The sequence below is a fragment of the Carassius gibelio genome, chromosome A19 (genome assembly GCF_023724105.1).
Source record: "Carassius gibelio isolate Cgi1373 ecotype wild population from Czech Republic chromosome A19, carGib1.2-hapl.c, whole genome shotgun sequence".
NCBI lineage: Eukaryota > Metazoa > Chordata > Actinopteri > Cypriniformes > Cyprinidae > Carassius > Carassius gibelio.
In genome coordinates, this window is record NC_068389.1 from 20,580,147 (window position 1) to 20,597,622 (window position 17,476).

A 17,476-nucleotide genomic window follows, 5' to 3' on the forward strand; every position below is an offset into this window, starting at 1 on the left:
TAACTTTTATATTATTAGTAATATATATATATATATATATATATATATATATATATATATATATATATATATATATATATATATATATATATATATTAGGGGTGTAACGATACGCGTATTCGTATTGAACCGTTCGGTACGACGCTTTCGGTTCGGTACGCGGTACGCATTATGTATACCGAACGGTTCGTTGGAGTAATTAATTATATTTGAAAAAAAAAAAAAGAGAGAGAAAGAAATATAATGATATGCGTTCAACAAGGTAGCCCAATAACCCAAACAACGTAACAGGCAACGCCCCTGACACTCCCGAAGAAGAAAAAAACACCATCTTATATGTTTATGTTAGGCTACTCAGCAGGCGCTCGCTCACTCAGTACGCGCTGAAGGCTCGTTGCAAAATAGCCAATGCGTTTAACAGACTAGAAATGAGAAGATCCTCCAATAACCAACAGGTCTGGTGTTTGGGTGCACTTTGGATTCCCTTTAAGCTATAATGGTGATGGCAAGAGAGTGGTGGATAAAAAAACAACGGTATGTCGCATCTGCAACATGACAGGGTACACCAGCGGGATTACAAAAAAAAAACAAAACAAAAAACCAGCGGGAATATCTGGGATATATGCGTCAGTACTATCTGGGAAAAGACGAAAAAAAGGAGAAACATGCACGCAGCAAACTATCCCTGCAGCATTTAGACACTATAGCTTACAGGGAATCCAACCCAAACACCAGACCTGTTGGTTATTTTAGGATCTTATATTTCTGGTCTGTTAAATGCATTAGACATTTTGCAACGAGCCTTCAGCGCGTGCTGAGTGAGCGAGCGCCTTAGGGGCCGTTCACATATCGTGCCTAAAAACGCATGGAAAACGCTAAGCGCGTCTTTCTCCTACTTTCCAAAGCGCTCGGGCAGAAGCGCTCATGAGGCGTCTGTCTTTGCTAAGCAACAATGACGTGCTCTCTCCATGAGACGCGGAAATTTCAGCGAAGGATAAATGGATTTGCAGCTCTAAAAATCGCTTGCAGTAGCTCTGCTACTGAATTTATTTCAAAATTGCAATCCATATACAACTATGATCAGCTGATCCTTCATCTTGGCTGAGCTCTCAACGTTGTTACGGGAAAGGATGAAGCTGATTGGTTGGTTCTTGTCACATGACCCGCGGTGCGCTTGCGGCATTCTGAAAAGTTGAGATGTTTTTACATTTTGCTGTATCTAAAACGTATCGAACCGAACCGAACCGTGACATCAGTGTATCGTATCGAACCGAACCGTGAATTTTGTGAACCGTTACACCCCTAATATATATATATATATACACATACATTCAAGAAGTCTTGTTAAAATGTATAAAATATGATAAATCAGGCTTTTTGCGAAAACTTTTATATTTGTACAACACTCAATTATCATTGTATTAATAAAAACCACAGAGCTTTGATCATAAAACTAAGCATTTAGAGTGACTGATTTTAAATGCACTTTTTAGATTAGATTAGATTAGATTCAACTTTATTGTCATTATGCAGAATACAAGTACAGAGCTAATGTAATGCAGTTAGCATCTAACCAGAAGTGCAAGAATATAGTGTTTTATATACATAAAATTGCAGAATAAGTGAAGCTATGATATACAGAATGTACAGTGGAGTTGCTATAAACAGTATTGAGCAGAGTATATACAGAATATAAATATGAATGCTAATGTAGGGATTGTATGTACATTATGAACAGAGCAATGAAGGATTATATATACATTATGAACAGCAGCAACATGAGAACAGTGGTAATAAATACAGTCGGATGAGTGTGCAAAAGAATTGCTAAACAATGTATTATATGCAAAATAACAGTAGTGCAATGAGATTTTTATAGAAATAGTTTACTGTGCTTGTACAGTAACAACTTTAGACATTTTTGTAGTCTGTAATGCAAATATAAAGATCCCATTGATTTACATTACAAGCTGTTATCAGAATCTTATGTAAATATCAACTGCATCAAATTGAAAATTTTTGATCAGTTTGGGCCTCTGAATAAAATTGAGGTTTTTACTTCATATTCTGACCATATCATACTATATAAGCCATAAAAGCCTGATGTATCAAATGTGATACTGAACAAAAAACACATGCAAAATTTAACTAGTCAAGTAAATTATTTCGACACGATTCACTTGATTTAACCATAATGTTTTACAGCGCAGTCACACACCGTTACACTCACTCTCTTATTTCATGCGAATGGGGTTTCTGCATAACTGCGGCCCATCTGCACCCACTCTCTGTGATTGACAGGTGTACATGGATGCCACATCAGCTGCCAATACCTGGAGACAGTGATGTCACAATGGCTGGTCTCCCGGGAGACCCTGTTCTCTTGTTCTGTTTTCACACATGAAAGAAGCCATTTCGGGTGAAAGAAAATGGGGTGGGATAAAAGGAAAACATTTGGACTCATGGTGCTCCGGGAAGCCCGAGGGTGCAGCTTTGATATCAAATGGATCCGCAGACATGATTAAACGCAGCAATCTGAAACCAGCACAATACAGAAGAACCAAATATGTGGCACTGGACAGCTAGTCATTCTCTCATACCTTGTTTGATTGAACACTCCTCTCCTTTTTATCTCCCATTCCATCATAAGAGAATGGGCCTTAAAGGGATAGATCCAAAAATTAGAATTCTGTCTTTTTTTTCATGCAATTAAATGGGGAGCTTTAAAAGCTTAATTCATTCATTCAATTATTCATACATAAATAAATAAATGAAAAGAAAAGAGAAAAGAAAAGAAAAGAATGGACTAACATTAGCTAATTCCTTAAAATTATCTGACTCAAACAAATGATTCATTTAAATACTTGACATCACTACTTTACTTATGAATGTGAAAATCTAAATTCACTTTTGGGTGAATGATTTCTATTCATTTAAATAGAATATAATGTTTTTTTGGTGTGTGTATATAGGAAGAGAGAGAGACTATACAATGTTCACTTATAAATTATAAAATAAATTTTCACTTTTGGGTGAATTGTTCCGTTCATTTAAATTAATATAAAAAAATGCAACTTGCTATGCAACTTCCAAAAAAAAGATTATAATCATTTATAAATTTCTCTTTGTGGATTTTTTCAAAAATGTTTTTTTTTTTTTTTTTTTTTTTGATGGGTATTAGCCACATTATTGAGGCTGCGAATATTCATAATTGACGTATTAATTCATGTTAATTAACTTAGAGCAAGGCACAAGGGAGCTGAGTTATGAGGTAACAGAGAGATGTATTTAACAGTGAGATCTACCCCAGGAACAAACAGAGTCTCAGGCGTATGTGTGTATGTGAGAGCATGTGTTGCTATGCTGCCTCTAGCACAGTGAGCTGAATCTGATCAGAGTGTCACCTCACCTGTGTGATTAGTAGAGAGCGAGAGAGACGGAAATAAAGAGAGAGACTGGAATATATATTTATAGAGAGAGAGAGAGAGAGAGTAAATCAAATAATCATAATCCATAGCCTACCGTACCAACTGAAGATGCGATGATATCTCTGCATGGGCCTGTAAGGTCACTGTCATGTGTCAATCTCTAATTTCCTTTACAGCGGATCTCCTCCTCTTCCTCTGAGCCTCTGGATGTCTTCATAATCTAAAGCAGACATGATATTAACCCTGCGCTCAGCGATTTGTATCTTTGGTGGTGTGTCGCCCTGAGGCTGAGTGGAATGACTGAAGTTATCAAACAATGCTGCCACCTCCTGAGGACCCCGCCATCAAAACTCTCTGATCTACCTTTATTCTGCCATCTGCACACATGAACGTCTGTTAGAACCATCAGTACATGGATAGAAAGATGTTCGTTTCATCTTCAGAAGCATTAACATGGGCATAAAAAAAGGAAATGTGTTGTAAAACACATGCATTTGTTTTTTAAGAAAAACATAATATTTCACTTTCTAATAACAACAACTATTATTATTATTGTTAAAAAAGTAATTTTATTAATAAGTAAATGTTTACCACATATGACATTATCACTATAAAATTATTTTATTTTTTCTTTATTTTATTATAATAAATATTATATTGACATCATAGGTTTTTTATGTTTTAACATTGATTTTAATGGTGGGTAGTAAGTAAAATGAGTATATATATATATTGAGAAAAAAAAGATACTATTATTACTACCAATAATAATATTAATATATATAAATGATGATTTTGCTGTTACTGTTTTAAACAGTACTCTTAAAGGGTACGTTCACCCGAAAATGAAAATTGGCCCATAAATTATTCATCCTCAAGTCATCCTATGTGTATATGACTTTCTTCTTTCAGACGAATCCAGTCAGAGATATATTAAAAATTGTCTTTGATCTTTCAAGCTGTTTAATGGCACTTTGCAGGTGTTGCAATGCATCAGGCCAAAAGTAGTTAAATAAAAACCGCCTATCCATAATAAAAAGTGTCTCACACAGCTCCTTTGGGAGCAAATTTAAGCGTTTTTGTACGAAAAATAACCATGTTTAAAATGTAATAATCAATTTAACCTAGCTTGAACCTCACTGTTGTACACAGAAGCAGTTTTGGGCGGGTGACAGATGAGGTCAGTTTATGAAGTCTAACACATTAATGTTGGATAAATGAAGAGAAGAGAAAATATTATTTATTTATTTATTATGTGAAAATATATTGTTGCATTCATATTTTAGGAATGTGGTCCCTTGTTAGGGGATCATCATGTTTAGGGGTGAAAAAAAAAGGGGTGAGAAGATTATCCTTTTTGTATTCCTAGAAACATTTCATGTGCCATGAGCACGGTTAAATGATGACAGCATTTTAATTTTAGGGTGAGAACTATCCCTTTAACATGTTCTTGAAATGTTCATAGATTACACAAATAGCATAACCAAAATCTTAAAGGGGGATTATGCCCAAAAATTATCTCATTTTCCGAGCACGACATCTCAATAATCCAGGCCTCTCCAGCCAGAAAAGCCACATGTACAGCTTTGAAAAGTAACACAGAGCTGTGTGGAGCGATTTCGAGCAGCATGGAGAGGTCAATAGAGAAATATAGGCTTCGAGAAGCGGTACAGAGTGAAATACAAATCTTTTTTGAATAGTGTTCAGTGGCACAGAAAGATGTAAAACGGCGAAGAGTGGCGTGGAGTTGTTTAGAGCGGTGTAGGGCGGTGTAGTTTAGCACAGCTCTCTTCTCCCACTATCTGGAGCAGAGCGACAGACTGCCGGGCCCATGGGGCAGATTCTCTGGCTTTCATCCACACTGTGAGCCTGCTGGAGGAAAGAAAATGGAGCTCTTTGGTAAAGCAGAAACCCTTTTTTTTCTTCGGTTGCTGTTATCTCTTTTTTCGCAAATGCTTGTACCATTATTTTCCCATTATTCTCTTTGCATAGTAATAGGGCCCATAGATCCCCCTCATTGGATGAGATTCCAAAATCAATTTTCTCCAATTATCACCCGTTCCTTTTTATTTTCTTCTTTTATCGTCCCTAACATCCTCTCTCTACTCTTCTTTTATTCTTGTTATCTGATCCTCCCCAGCTCCAATGTGTCTCTTTCTTGTTTAACTCTCTGTTAAACTGTTAGCTTTTACCACAGCCTTAAAAAACTCATCTCTGTTCACTGACGTGTTAACGCTCCTCTGCACATCTCTGCGATGACTATGACCACTGACTGGGGTGGAAGTAATGTTTTTTTTTTTGCAGCTGAAATCAGAAGCAGATGGATTCAGGATGGCTTAAATTAGCCTCTCTCTGGTGTTCTGCTGTTGCTAAGTAACAGTTGACAGACAGGGGGTGACAGGCCAGTGATGGCAGCGTTTGATGGCAATATGTCTTTGGCTCAATGGCTCCAAGCTAACATTAGCCTCTTTCACACAGTAATACCAGTAAAGTTCCGTAAAATTACCAGAACGACTTTACAGGTAAATTAAAAAATGCGCTGTTCACACAGTCAACGACATTCCGTCTTTTTTCCAGAAAAGCACCATTCACACATCCATTCCAAAATACCGGTAAATTCTGTGACGTAATTAATCTCTAAACAGCTGCGCTTGTATTTTTAAACACGGAGGGTAATACGTGTTCAGTATTTCTGTTTATGGTTTAATTTTTTTTTTAAATGTATTATTCATGTAACTGCTTTTGTTACAGAGACATCGTAATAGATGACTGTTTTGAATAATTATACTCCCCATTAATAAAACACCCGATGCTGTCTGGAGCTGACCAATTTAGTGAAAATCGGATTGAAAGGATTAATAGCACAATGAAGTTGCGATTGTAAATTGCAGTCTGTAAGACGCACTTTGCAGAAAAGGTGCATTCACAAATGTAGCCTGATCCAAATTCATATCAAATAGTCTATCAGCGCAGATAAACATGTTGTGCGTATAAATTGAGTTCAAAATATGTCCCAAAGCACCGGAAAAATTACCATGAATGTGACAGAGGGAAATAGTAAAAATATATTTGAATTATTTACTAATAGACTAGTGTTTTCTGAGTCTGTGCCCCAAGGATGAAGTTGCCTCATTAGATGCGCCTCCTAAACGGATTATGATTGTATTTAGATTTTTTGTTGTTTGTTTTTATTATTTCGTTAAGTAGTAATTAAAAGCTTTCTATAGATATATTTATCATGTCTGTGAGGCATGTATTCGCTGTGTTTCGGTATTTTGTAAGCTCTCCTGTTCAAGATGAGACGGCAGAAAGCATGTTTGTTTGTTTTTTATTTTATATTTCTTTATTTTATATTTCTTTGTTATATCATGATCGCGCTGGCACCTATGTCCCAAAAAAGCGTGCTTTATCTTGCGTTCTCCGCACAAAATATACATATAGCGCGCATCTGGGTTCAACGTTAAAACATCGTTATGCTTGAACTGTTTTATATCTGTAGATTTTATTTTAGACAATTCGTGATGATTTGAGAAGGCTAAACATAGGCTATGTAAACTCTCTCTCTGTGCTGGCCGCTTTAAAAAAAAAAACTTAGCCTATATGCCTGTTTAACGATCAAAAACTGCTCCAAACAGTAGTATGAGCTGTTTTGGGAGAATTGGAAAAAAAGACGTGCTGAACATCCTCAAGTGAGTTGCGGGGCAAACCGAAAGTTGAAGCCGAATGTCAAGCACTCTTCTTCACTGCTCCGACTTCTCGTTTGTGCCCTATCTGTTTTTCCCTATGTAAAAACTAAAATTAAAATTAAGTTGTAAAATTAAGTTGTAAAACTTAAAGTTATTGTTTTTATTATTTATTGTGTTCGGCATGGTGGGCAGCGTGTGATTTCATGCCGTGCCGCGGGTTGAGATCCACGTAGAGCTAGGCCTACAAGATTTGTGGAGTAGCAGAACCCCCAAATAGACGGACAAAAGTCATAATGGGAACAAGAAATACTCCCAATACTACTTCGTTTGTGATGGTCGTTTATTTTTTAGATATAAAGACACAATGTTTTCAGTTTATTGATGACCTGACTTTGTCGGCGACAGTTAACAGTTATTTTATCATATGTTACTGCATCACTAACAGTTTCTCTCAGATGACGACAAATTAGGCTACTTCATCCTACCGGATAATAGGAAGCGCCTTAATTTCACTGTCGCTTCAGTTGGATGGATGACATTTATTTTATTTTCTTAAACATTGGGTGAATGCTTGATGATTGGAAGACGTCTTACGTCACCGCGTTCTGAACTCTTACGTGCTCCTACCGGTAATTTTCCTTCTGCGTTCACACACAGCAGAATTCCGAATTTACTGGTAATGTTACAACTTCTCATACCGTTAAATTTCCTGAACGAATTTACCGGTATTTTTTAAAAGATCCTGTTCACACATGACCTCTTTATGGAAATTTACCAGTAATTTTCCGGAAACGTCTGTATGTGTGAAAGGGCTTATTGAAACAGTGCCTCATTTAAATCAGAGAGAGAGAGAGAGAGAGAGGGAGATTTTTGTAAGGGTCTGTGAGCAAGCAGATGAGCCAAACCTACCACACACACAGCCAAAATTTGTCACTCATGTCATATGTGAGAATACAATCATGTTGCCATAAGGCCATCTGTTGTGTGCAAATGAAATATGTTGTTTTAAGGGCATTAACCAATCAGAATGTTGCCTTTCTCCTGCATTAGATCACATATTTGTCTGTACTATAAAGCTGTAACTCACAGAGAACGTCCGGAAAAACAAAAGGGATAGAAAAATAAAGAAGAGCATGATTACAGAATAATCTCTACCAATTTTGTATCAACTATTATGTGTCATGTTTTCATTTGTAAAATTATTTAATTCTAATAAAAAAGAATGATAATTTTCCATGTAAATTGCCACATAAGGACTGCAATGGCTTGTTGATTCGTCAAGCCTGTGAACTTGCATCCTTGGGGTTGTTCATTCTTTAGGTAGCAACATGCTGGCAAAAACACTGCTTTCTGTGTTTTGTCTACATTATGTTGTATGAAAAGTCTAAGTCTGCAAGTAATGTTTTACTGAATAATATTGTTTGCCACTGTACAGCTCACTGCATTCAATAAGCATTTTGCAGTTTTCTCCGAAACGACAGATGCCAGTGCATAGAAAATATCAGCTAAAACAGCAAGGAACCGCAGTAAACTTGATTACTTTTACAATAATTTTCTATACACTATAAATGTCATAGTGTCACAAATTTCACAGTTTAGGTCTAAATTTGATGCTTTAATATTATTTAGTTATACTCTGTTTTCAAAAATAGGCTCATCTGCTCAGGCAACCTAACTCCAAGTTTGTCCAATAAAATTTAAGTCAAAAAATTGGGAGATGTACGACCCAGCCAATTTTATTTATTTATTGCAAGAAACAAAATCACTGCATTTTAAAAACAAAAATGAGCATCTCAATCAGTAAGAAAAATATTGTCATAAATCTTAAGAAACGTATACTTTTTTATCAGTGAGTTGACGATATTTAACAATAAGTGAAATCTCAGTAAGAAAGACATCGAACCTCGGCGAAATCTTGTGAAATTTGCTTTTGTGAATACAAATATTTACAATGCAACATAAAGAATTTTTTAATTATATTTTATAAAAGAAGACATTTAACAACTTAAGTCCTCCCGAAGAGAATTTACCTCATCGCAATAGTAGAATATATGTTTCTTCCTCAACTTTGCAGAATACACAGAACTTAGAGAGATCAACAAAAGAAGTGATTTGGGAGTTGGTGGGATAGACATTATGTAGAATCTTAAAGTGTACCTCTATTATTTTATTAGTGCGCACGATTTAGCAAATTGAGGGAACGCAATAGTAAATCGAGGGAATGCAATAGAAATAGTGTGCATGATTTAGTACATTGAGGGAACGAATTAGTAAATCGTGCGCACAATTTATTTATTTCTTCTTGCATGTCATGTGTGGGGCTCCATATCTTTCATACCACTTGCTCATGAAAAAAAGTTTTGCCACAGATTAAGATATTCAAATTATTCCAAATAATTTCTTTGTGGGGTGAAAAGTTGTGCACATAACGCAATTTCCAAGCAAATCTTTTTTGGTGAAATTAAGAGAGAAAAATTGGTAACTTAGAAGGGCTGAAATCGCATTTTAAAAGAAAACCTAAGCCTCCTAATTTACTAAATATGACATTGGGGCTTCTTGCAGTGATCCAGACAGATAGGATAGGAATAGACGTTCCAGACAGATCTGGCGTTTTGGGAGTTCCCAGATACTGCTACGTCACATAACAGCAACAAAAACATGAACAAAAACTGAACTATTGTCTTTTTTATTAACTAACAATAACAGAGATTAATAAATGTATTGTTCCATGTTCTTTTGTATACCGTGCACAAAGTTTATGCGCATAGTCCAAGTCTTTTTCTCCATTTTTTGTATATCTCTGTGGAAGAATTACAGCACCACATCCTGGTCTGGAATGTATACTACATTGTTTTGTGTCGGTTTCATGGTTTCAAGTGGATGCAGATATTTCTTGAGACGAGGGGGAAAAAAAAGATTGGATAGGGAAAGCTCTGGCTTCGTGTGGACGTAGACTAATTCTAAGAACTTTACATACCTACTGAGGTAAACATTTAATTTCTCATCATTTTATTTCAGAACTCACTGGTAAACTTAAATTTATAACTGGAAGTAGTTGGAATTTGGCAGTTTGACAAAACAAACACTTGACAAATAGTATTTAGGATCTCTGTTTCGTTCTGCATAACCTTTTTACACTTTATGTCTTATAAATGAAGTATGTTTAATGTTTCAGATCATGTTATGTTTTAATTTCTTTATTGTGCGAAGCCAAAACAGTTTACAGTGACATGGTTAAATGGGAATTTCAGATTTTAGTTTTTCACCTGTTGGACACAACAACCCACATACAGACATGGCAGCATGGCAGAATTATGGATTTCTGTGTATTTATAGCAATTATTAATACAGGTTCATGTAAACTGTTTAGTGTTAAATTCCTTTTCAATCATAAATTCAATTTATATATCTAGAAATGTTAAAAAATCTATAAGTATATGTAGAAATTAATATCAACCTAGATTTAACAAATGCTATGAAAGTGATATTTGTTGTTAGTTGCAATAATGTTAATGAACTGAACTTACAGCAAAGTCTTAGCAAGATTCTTGCAAGGAATAGCAACGCTGCAAGTTTAGAACAACCTGAGCGTAAATAATACGGAAGAGTAAATTAGGACAGAATTGTCATTTTTAGGCGATCTACTCTTTTAACCATCAAGTTCTATAGTTTCCTTGTAGAATTTGAAAACAGTTTTTTTCATTGTCGAGACTTGAATAAATTGAATATTTTCAGAAGGTGCTGCAACCATATGTTCCCTCATAAAATCGGTTTTATTTTATTTTGATGCACAGTGCATTGTTTATTATATTCTGTACAAGTGTGGATATGCCATTCTAGCAATATAAAAAAAGAGGGTCTGATAGAGATGAGATAGAGGGAATAAGAAAGAAGCCCAGGCACAGTATTAGCTAGAGAAGGTTTATTATTCTCTGCAGCACTCAATCAAACATTGGCCCTATGAACATAGAGTAATGCAAGAGAATCAACCTCGGGGCTTCTGTCTGTCTCTCTCTGTCTCTCTCTCTTTTATTCCTTACAGTGTGTGAGTGGTATCCATCTGTCAACTGTCAGTGCCAGTGAGAGATATCCAGAGCTGTCACATCTTGTCAGCACTCTGAGCTGACGCCTTTTGCAGCTGCCTGGCCAACACACACATACACACACCGTCCCCAATGATGGCCAGCATGCATGCGCACTAAACGGGGAAATAATGTGGCTGAAAGAAAGAAAGCAGATAAAAGCCGTACAAAAAAAATTGTGAGCTGGAAAAGAGATGGAGGGATGGCAGGAGCAGACAGATTGTACAGAGGGACGATGAGTCAGATCCAGGCTGTAGAACTCGGTGGACGAGAGAGATGAGTTGGAGAACCATCAAAGTGCCATGGATGGGGGGTTAGATGAGGGGCAGCATGAGGAGGATTAACACAGAGAAAAGCTCAGAGATGGCTGTTTCAATGGCCATGAGATGAAAGGAACAAGTAGATATGTGACAAATATATAGCCTGTCTCTCTTCAACACGCACTGGCCGACCATTTCTCCTTCAGTCTGCAGATTAATGTTATCTATAGAGTTTCTAAGATCCGCGTGGCTTTGGCGTTAGTTTGAATGGCTGTTAAACAGCTTAATGTAGCTATTTGGCTCTTGTCCCAGCTCTTAAAAATGATCTCCTTCTCCTTGTCTACTTTCAATCATTAGTGAAGTTCTTCAGAAGGTCTGGATAAATAAAATCAAGATCACTTCAGCTCCTTAAAAACCATTGTCATTTTCCAGACGAGGGAGGAATTGACTTTTTTTTTGGGGGGGGGGGGGGGGGGGGGGGTGTTGAGGGATCAGAGCAGGACATTCCCACCTGACTTCCTGTCTTGATTTCACTCAACAGGAAGCAAGAAGTCAGGTGTAGCCGGAGGAAACAAGCTACAATGTTATGTTTAAGACGTCCATTTCTGGAGCCCAGATTTGATGGATTAGCTCACTCAAAAATGAACATCCTGACATGATTTACTCACCCTAATGTTAGACTCAAGATACACTTTTTAATTTTTGTATAGTTTCAGGTTAAGTAGAGAGTAGCTTGTCTAGATTCTTCAAGAGGAACAAAATGAATTTGCTTGATGTTAGCATGTTCACTCTGAGGTAAACTCAAAATAAAAATCCCTTTGACACTGAAAGATTAAAGACAGAGGGTCAGGTGTTTAAATGATGTGTCTTCCTTATCTGACAGTACTGTGATGCAGAAAATGAGTGTGTGCCAGAAAGAGAGATAATTAAAGATTGAGAGATGACGTTGATGTATTTTTGAGTTTTGTGGCACTTGACAGTTTCCCCATTTGCATCTGCAACCTCGGCAAAACTGATCTTCACCACTTACTCTTCAGAGTAATGTGTGTGTGTCTTACACTGGCAAATGTGTGGTTGTAATATATATTAAGGAATTAGATTACCCTAAAATTAAAGTACTGTCTTTATTAAATCACATATATTATAAGGCTTTGGAAGACTTTAAATACATGTATGCATCACTTGTATGGTGCTTCAAATAATGACAGTATTTTCATTTTTCAGTGAACTATACTTAAAGTGTAAACATAACATTATGTGAAAATTAAAGCTAAAGAGTCTGCACAAAAATAGTAAAGATTTGGTTTGAGTGGTTTGTACATGGAATAATGTGTGCTTGTCCACATTTTCTTACAGGTTCACAACTTTTAAGTTGTTTTTTTCTTTTTTGGTGCTTAACATTTAAAATCACCATCTACTTTCATTTGATGTAAAACAGTTTCTTGGAAGTTCTGCAATACTCTCCTTGTATTACACAAAAGAAGAAAGTCATATAGGCTTGGAATGACATAAAGGTGAGTAAGTGATGACAGTATTTTCATCTCTGAGTGAACCATTCCTTTAAGGTTTTTCTAAAGATTTAACATGATGTTTTCGGAGAGTTTGAACGTCTGCAAGAAAGTAGTGTAGATGTTGTTTGTGTAGTTTCTACATGGAATAATGTGTGATTGTGCACACTTTCTTACAGATTCACACAGAAACATCAGGAGGGATCTGAAGCCAATGCTACACAGACGCCTCATCCGAATGTAAAACAAACACACTCGATTTCACTCTTCAAAAAGACATTCACCACCTTCAAAGCCTTACGACGAAAGCGGAGCGTAACGCTCCAAAACACAGGCAACAAACAACTCGTTTATACATTCTCCTAATTCCTCTCCGACGGGCCTCTATGTCTTTCTTCAGCAACAGACTGTTGGGGATCACGGCTTCAACGCTGTGGTTTTAAGACTCTGCTGTCTCCCCTCCCCGCTCCTCCGTATCTCTGTGATAAATGCCGGAGCAAATTCAAAGCCAAACAAACAAGGATTCAAAGAAAGATTTTTGTGGCAACTTAAGGAAAGCTCGCTTTCGTGACAACGTGTCGCCGGGGAGTTTGTTCAGTCTGTGCTCGCTCAGATAGACCCTGGCTGCTTATCCTGAGCAGGGAAGTGCATTTGCTTGATTATCATTAAAAAAAGAGAGATGATGTCTTCAGAAGTCAGCGGGGATATTTATCAGACTTGCAGAGACGTGATGGTGTGTCTCTTCCAATAGAACAGCCTCAAGGCTCTGGGCCTGTGTGCGCAGGTTATGATCCCATGAGAAGTGAATAAATAAAGCACTGACTGATCATATGTATTTATTTCATGCTAGCCTTTTGTCCTGTAATGAATATCAATGGATGAAGCAGTAAATGTTGATTGGTCAATTATGCTATTAGATGGCATACTTATTCAAATAAATATTTATCCAACATAAAGTGGTGTAGAATGTATGACACAACAAATAAAGTTTTAACATTTACCATTATCAACCATAGTTCATTCCAAAATTCATTAAAAAAAAATTCATAATAACTAAAAGTACTACATGATCTCTTTCAGAAAAACTCAGGCCACAAAGTATACCTACAGGAGCGGGGACAGAATCTTGTACAATCAGGCCAGGAACACACTGACAAAGGAGATCGGAACGGTTAAGAAAAACTACTCTAAAAAGCTGGAAAAACTGTTTTCAGCCAATGACCCTGCTTAAGAGTGGAAAGGCATGAAAGACATTACAAACTACAAGATGCCATCCCCCAGCACTGAGGTGAATCAAAAACTTGCTGAAGACCTGAATGAGTTTTACTGTAGATGTGAAACTCCTGGTCTCACCCTCCACATCATCCTGAACATCTCTCTACACAAACTTTAACACCTCAACCACGCTCTCCCCCTCCTGCACTATAGATCAATGAAGATAATGTGCATCAGGTCTTCAGGAAACAAAAGAGAAGGAAAGCACCAGGCCCAGACCAAATGTTCCACAATCATTCCCATTCCAAACAAACTCCAAATCACAAGACTGAATTATTATGGACCACCTGCAGTTTGCTTACAGAGCAAACAGGTCCGTGGATGATGCAGTCAGCATGGTACTGCACTTCATCCTGTAGCATCTGGACAATACTGGGAATTATTTGAGGATCCTGTTTGTGGACTTCAGTTCGGCCTTGAACACCTTCATCCCAAAACTCCTCCGGACCAAACTAACAAGACTCTTTGTTCCTAGCTCTATCTATCAATGGATCACCAGCTTTCTGACAGACAGGCAACATCTATTGAAACTGGGGAAACTCATGTCAAACAGCCACAACATCAGCACTGGTGTCCCTCAGGGATGCATTCTCTCCCCACTGCTCTTCTCCCTGTACACCAATGACTGGACCACTTCTGAAGTTTGTGGACGACGTTACAGTCATCGGCCTAATCCAGGACAGTGATTAGTCTGCTTACAGACAAGAGGTTGAGCAGCTGGCTGTCTGGTGCAGTCTTAATAACCTGAGCTTAACACACTCAAACACACTCAAAACCCCCAGCATTCCCCCCACTCACTGAACAGCAATGTGGCTGCAGCAGAGTCATTCAGGTTCCTGGTGGGCACCACCATCTTTCAGGACCTGAAGTGGGACAATCACACTGACTCCATTGTTAAAAAGGCCCAACAAAGGTTGTACTTCCTTCACCAAGGAGGTTCAACTTGCCACAAGAGATGCTCACAAAATCAGCTACAAAATAAGATATCAGAAGACTACAGAAGACTGTTTGGAATGCTGAAATTATTACTTTTGCTCTCAAGCTCACCCTTCAAGAACTGTATATATCCAGAGTGAGGAAATTGGCTCAGAAATCAGAAATCTTTTGCCTTACATATATTATATACCACCCATCTTAGACCATCCCTAAATCTTACTCTATATTCCATAGATATCACACCTGTACATACAATTTTTGTCTATTTGTGTTTACGCACACACACACACACACACACACACACACACACACACACGTGTGGGCATGTTTTGTTACATATCAGGACACAACTCTGTATATTGACATGGGTATGACACAGGTATTACTAGGAGAGGGTGCACTTATGAGGACATAACCCATGTCCCCATTTTTCAAAACGCTTAAATCATATAGAATGAGTTTTTCTGAGAAAGTAAAAATGCACAAAGTTTCCTGTGAGGGTTAAACCATTACGCCTATGGGATGTCCCCACTTTTCACAAAAACAATTGTGTGTGTGTGTGTTAAAGCTTTCCACAGCTTTAATGTGCAAAAAAAAAAAAAATGTGGATACCATGGTTATTTTCCTATACTATTGTACAAGGTTTATTTGGAGCTTAATTTAAGATCACATGTTTGAGAATGAGAAATTAAATTAATAATGTAACCAAAGTTAACAAGATTTACAATGAGTCCTTTTTTATCATGAGGTGTGTTCTCTTGCAGACTAAACTGTGAATGCACCATAAATCACTCTATTTTTATGGGTGTATATATATATATATATATATATTACTCTTTTTTTTTCTTTCTACGACATACTTTTACTACTGCTTGCTCAAACTTCATACAAAACAATAGAAAAACAACATGACTCGTTATCAGTTTTTATTCAAAATCCCATAACTGTCTGAAAGCAAATGTTCAGACAAGAAAGAGAAGCTCACAAAGATGGAGAGGAGGGAGCGCCACAGGAAAGTTCCACAGGCAATCTTTTTTGTTTGTTTGTGAGTGTAAATGCAGTTGTGATGAAATATTGATGCTCCCTTCCAAGCTGTCTTGTAAGTCATCTCCGTTCTTTCAGGCTTTCCATCTGTAGCACCTGAGGAAGAGGACGGGAACGCCGAGCTGTCAGGAGAGATGAGCTCACGTTCTCTGCGGCAGGCTGTCAAATGCGACACATCCTCTTCAAGAACAGACACAAGAGCAAACTTCCGCTGCTCCTCGATCTTTGTCTCTTTATCTGTGTTATACTGTATTTCTGTCTTTCTTTCTTTATCTGTTTTTCTCCTTTACATTTCCTATTTTTCTTTTTGAGAAACACGTGTTGGTTTGACACTATGGAAAGTAAATGATCTGTGGAAAGTGCGACTCATTTGGCCTTATCCAATTTAAAAGAGTGATTTCAGCTATAGTATTTTACCTTACTTATTTGCCTTTTTGGGGGAGGGGAGTATATTAATATAAAATGGACAAATACGAATGTGCATGAAGTTTTTGAAAAGTGTCAGATGGAATGAAATTGGCATTGATCTTTTAGGAGTTAACTGTAAATTATAATTGAAAACATACTGTAACTTTCAGAAAAAACAACATCTATTGAAACTAAGCTGCAAAAACATCTCTTTCTGATCTTTCAGTCACATTTGACGCAGTCTTCAGGAAATTCAGGACTGAAGAAAGATAGACATAAAGGTTTGGAACAACATAATGGTGAGTAAATCTTGTCCATTTTAAAATAAGAAAAAATTATGTATTTTCAGAATAAATGCTGATTCAAATATAAATTAATGAGAAACGGAAACAAAACATGGCATACTTGTTCACATACTTCAGCTCTCCTGACATCTCTCTATTTTCTTTGTTTGCGTTCTCTGTTATATGACTGTCGACAATCATTTGCAAAGTGTTGTCTGGCATTTGTGCTTTTCTCTATTGGCTTTGCATGCTTGGCTAGCTGCGCTTGAACCTCTCAGCAGAAGAGACCTAGGCCTTTTTTAATAAGGTCCCTCATGAGAAATCTTCCTCATCTGAGCAGGAGCATGTCTAGAGGGCAGTTAAAAAAGAGAAATAGAAGAGGTAACAGAAATAAAAAGATGAGGAGATATAGAAAGAAAGGAGGAGAGACTGATGAAGGAAGGGCAAGAACGTGATGCGTGATTGAGTTTGTGCAGTCTGCCTCTATGAGAGGTGAGAGCTGCTCTATCAGGGGACAGGAAAAGGCATTCAGAGTGTGACATGTTTGTCACGGTGGGCGACACTG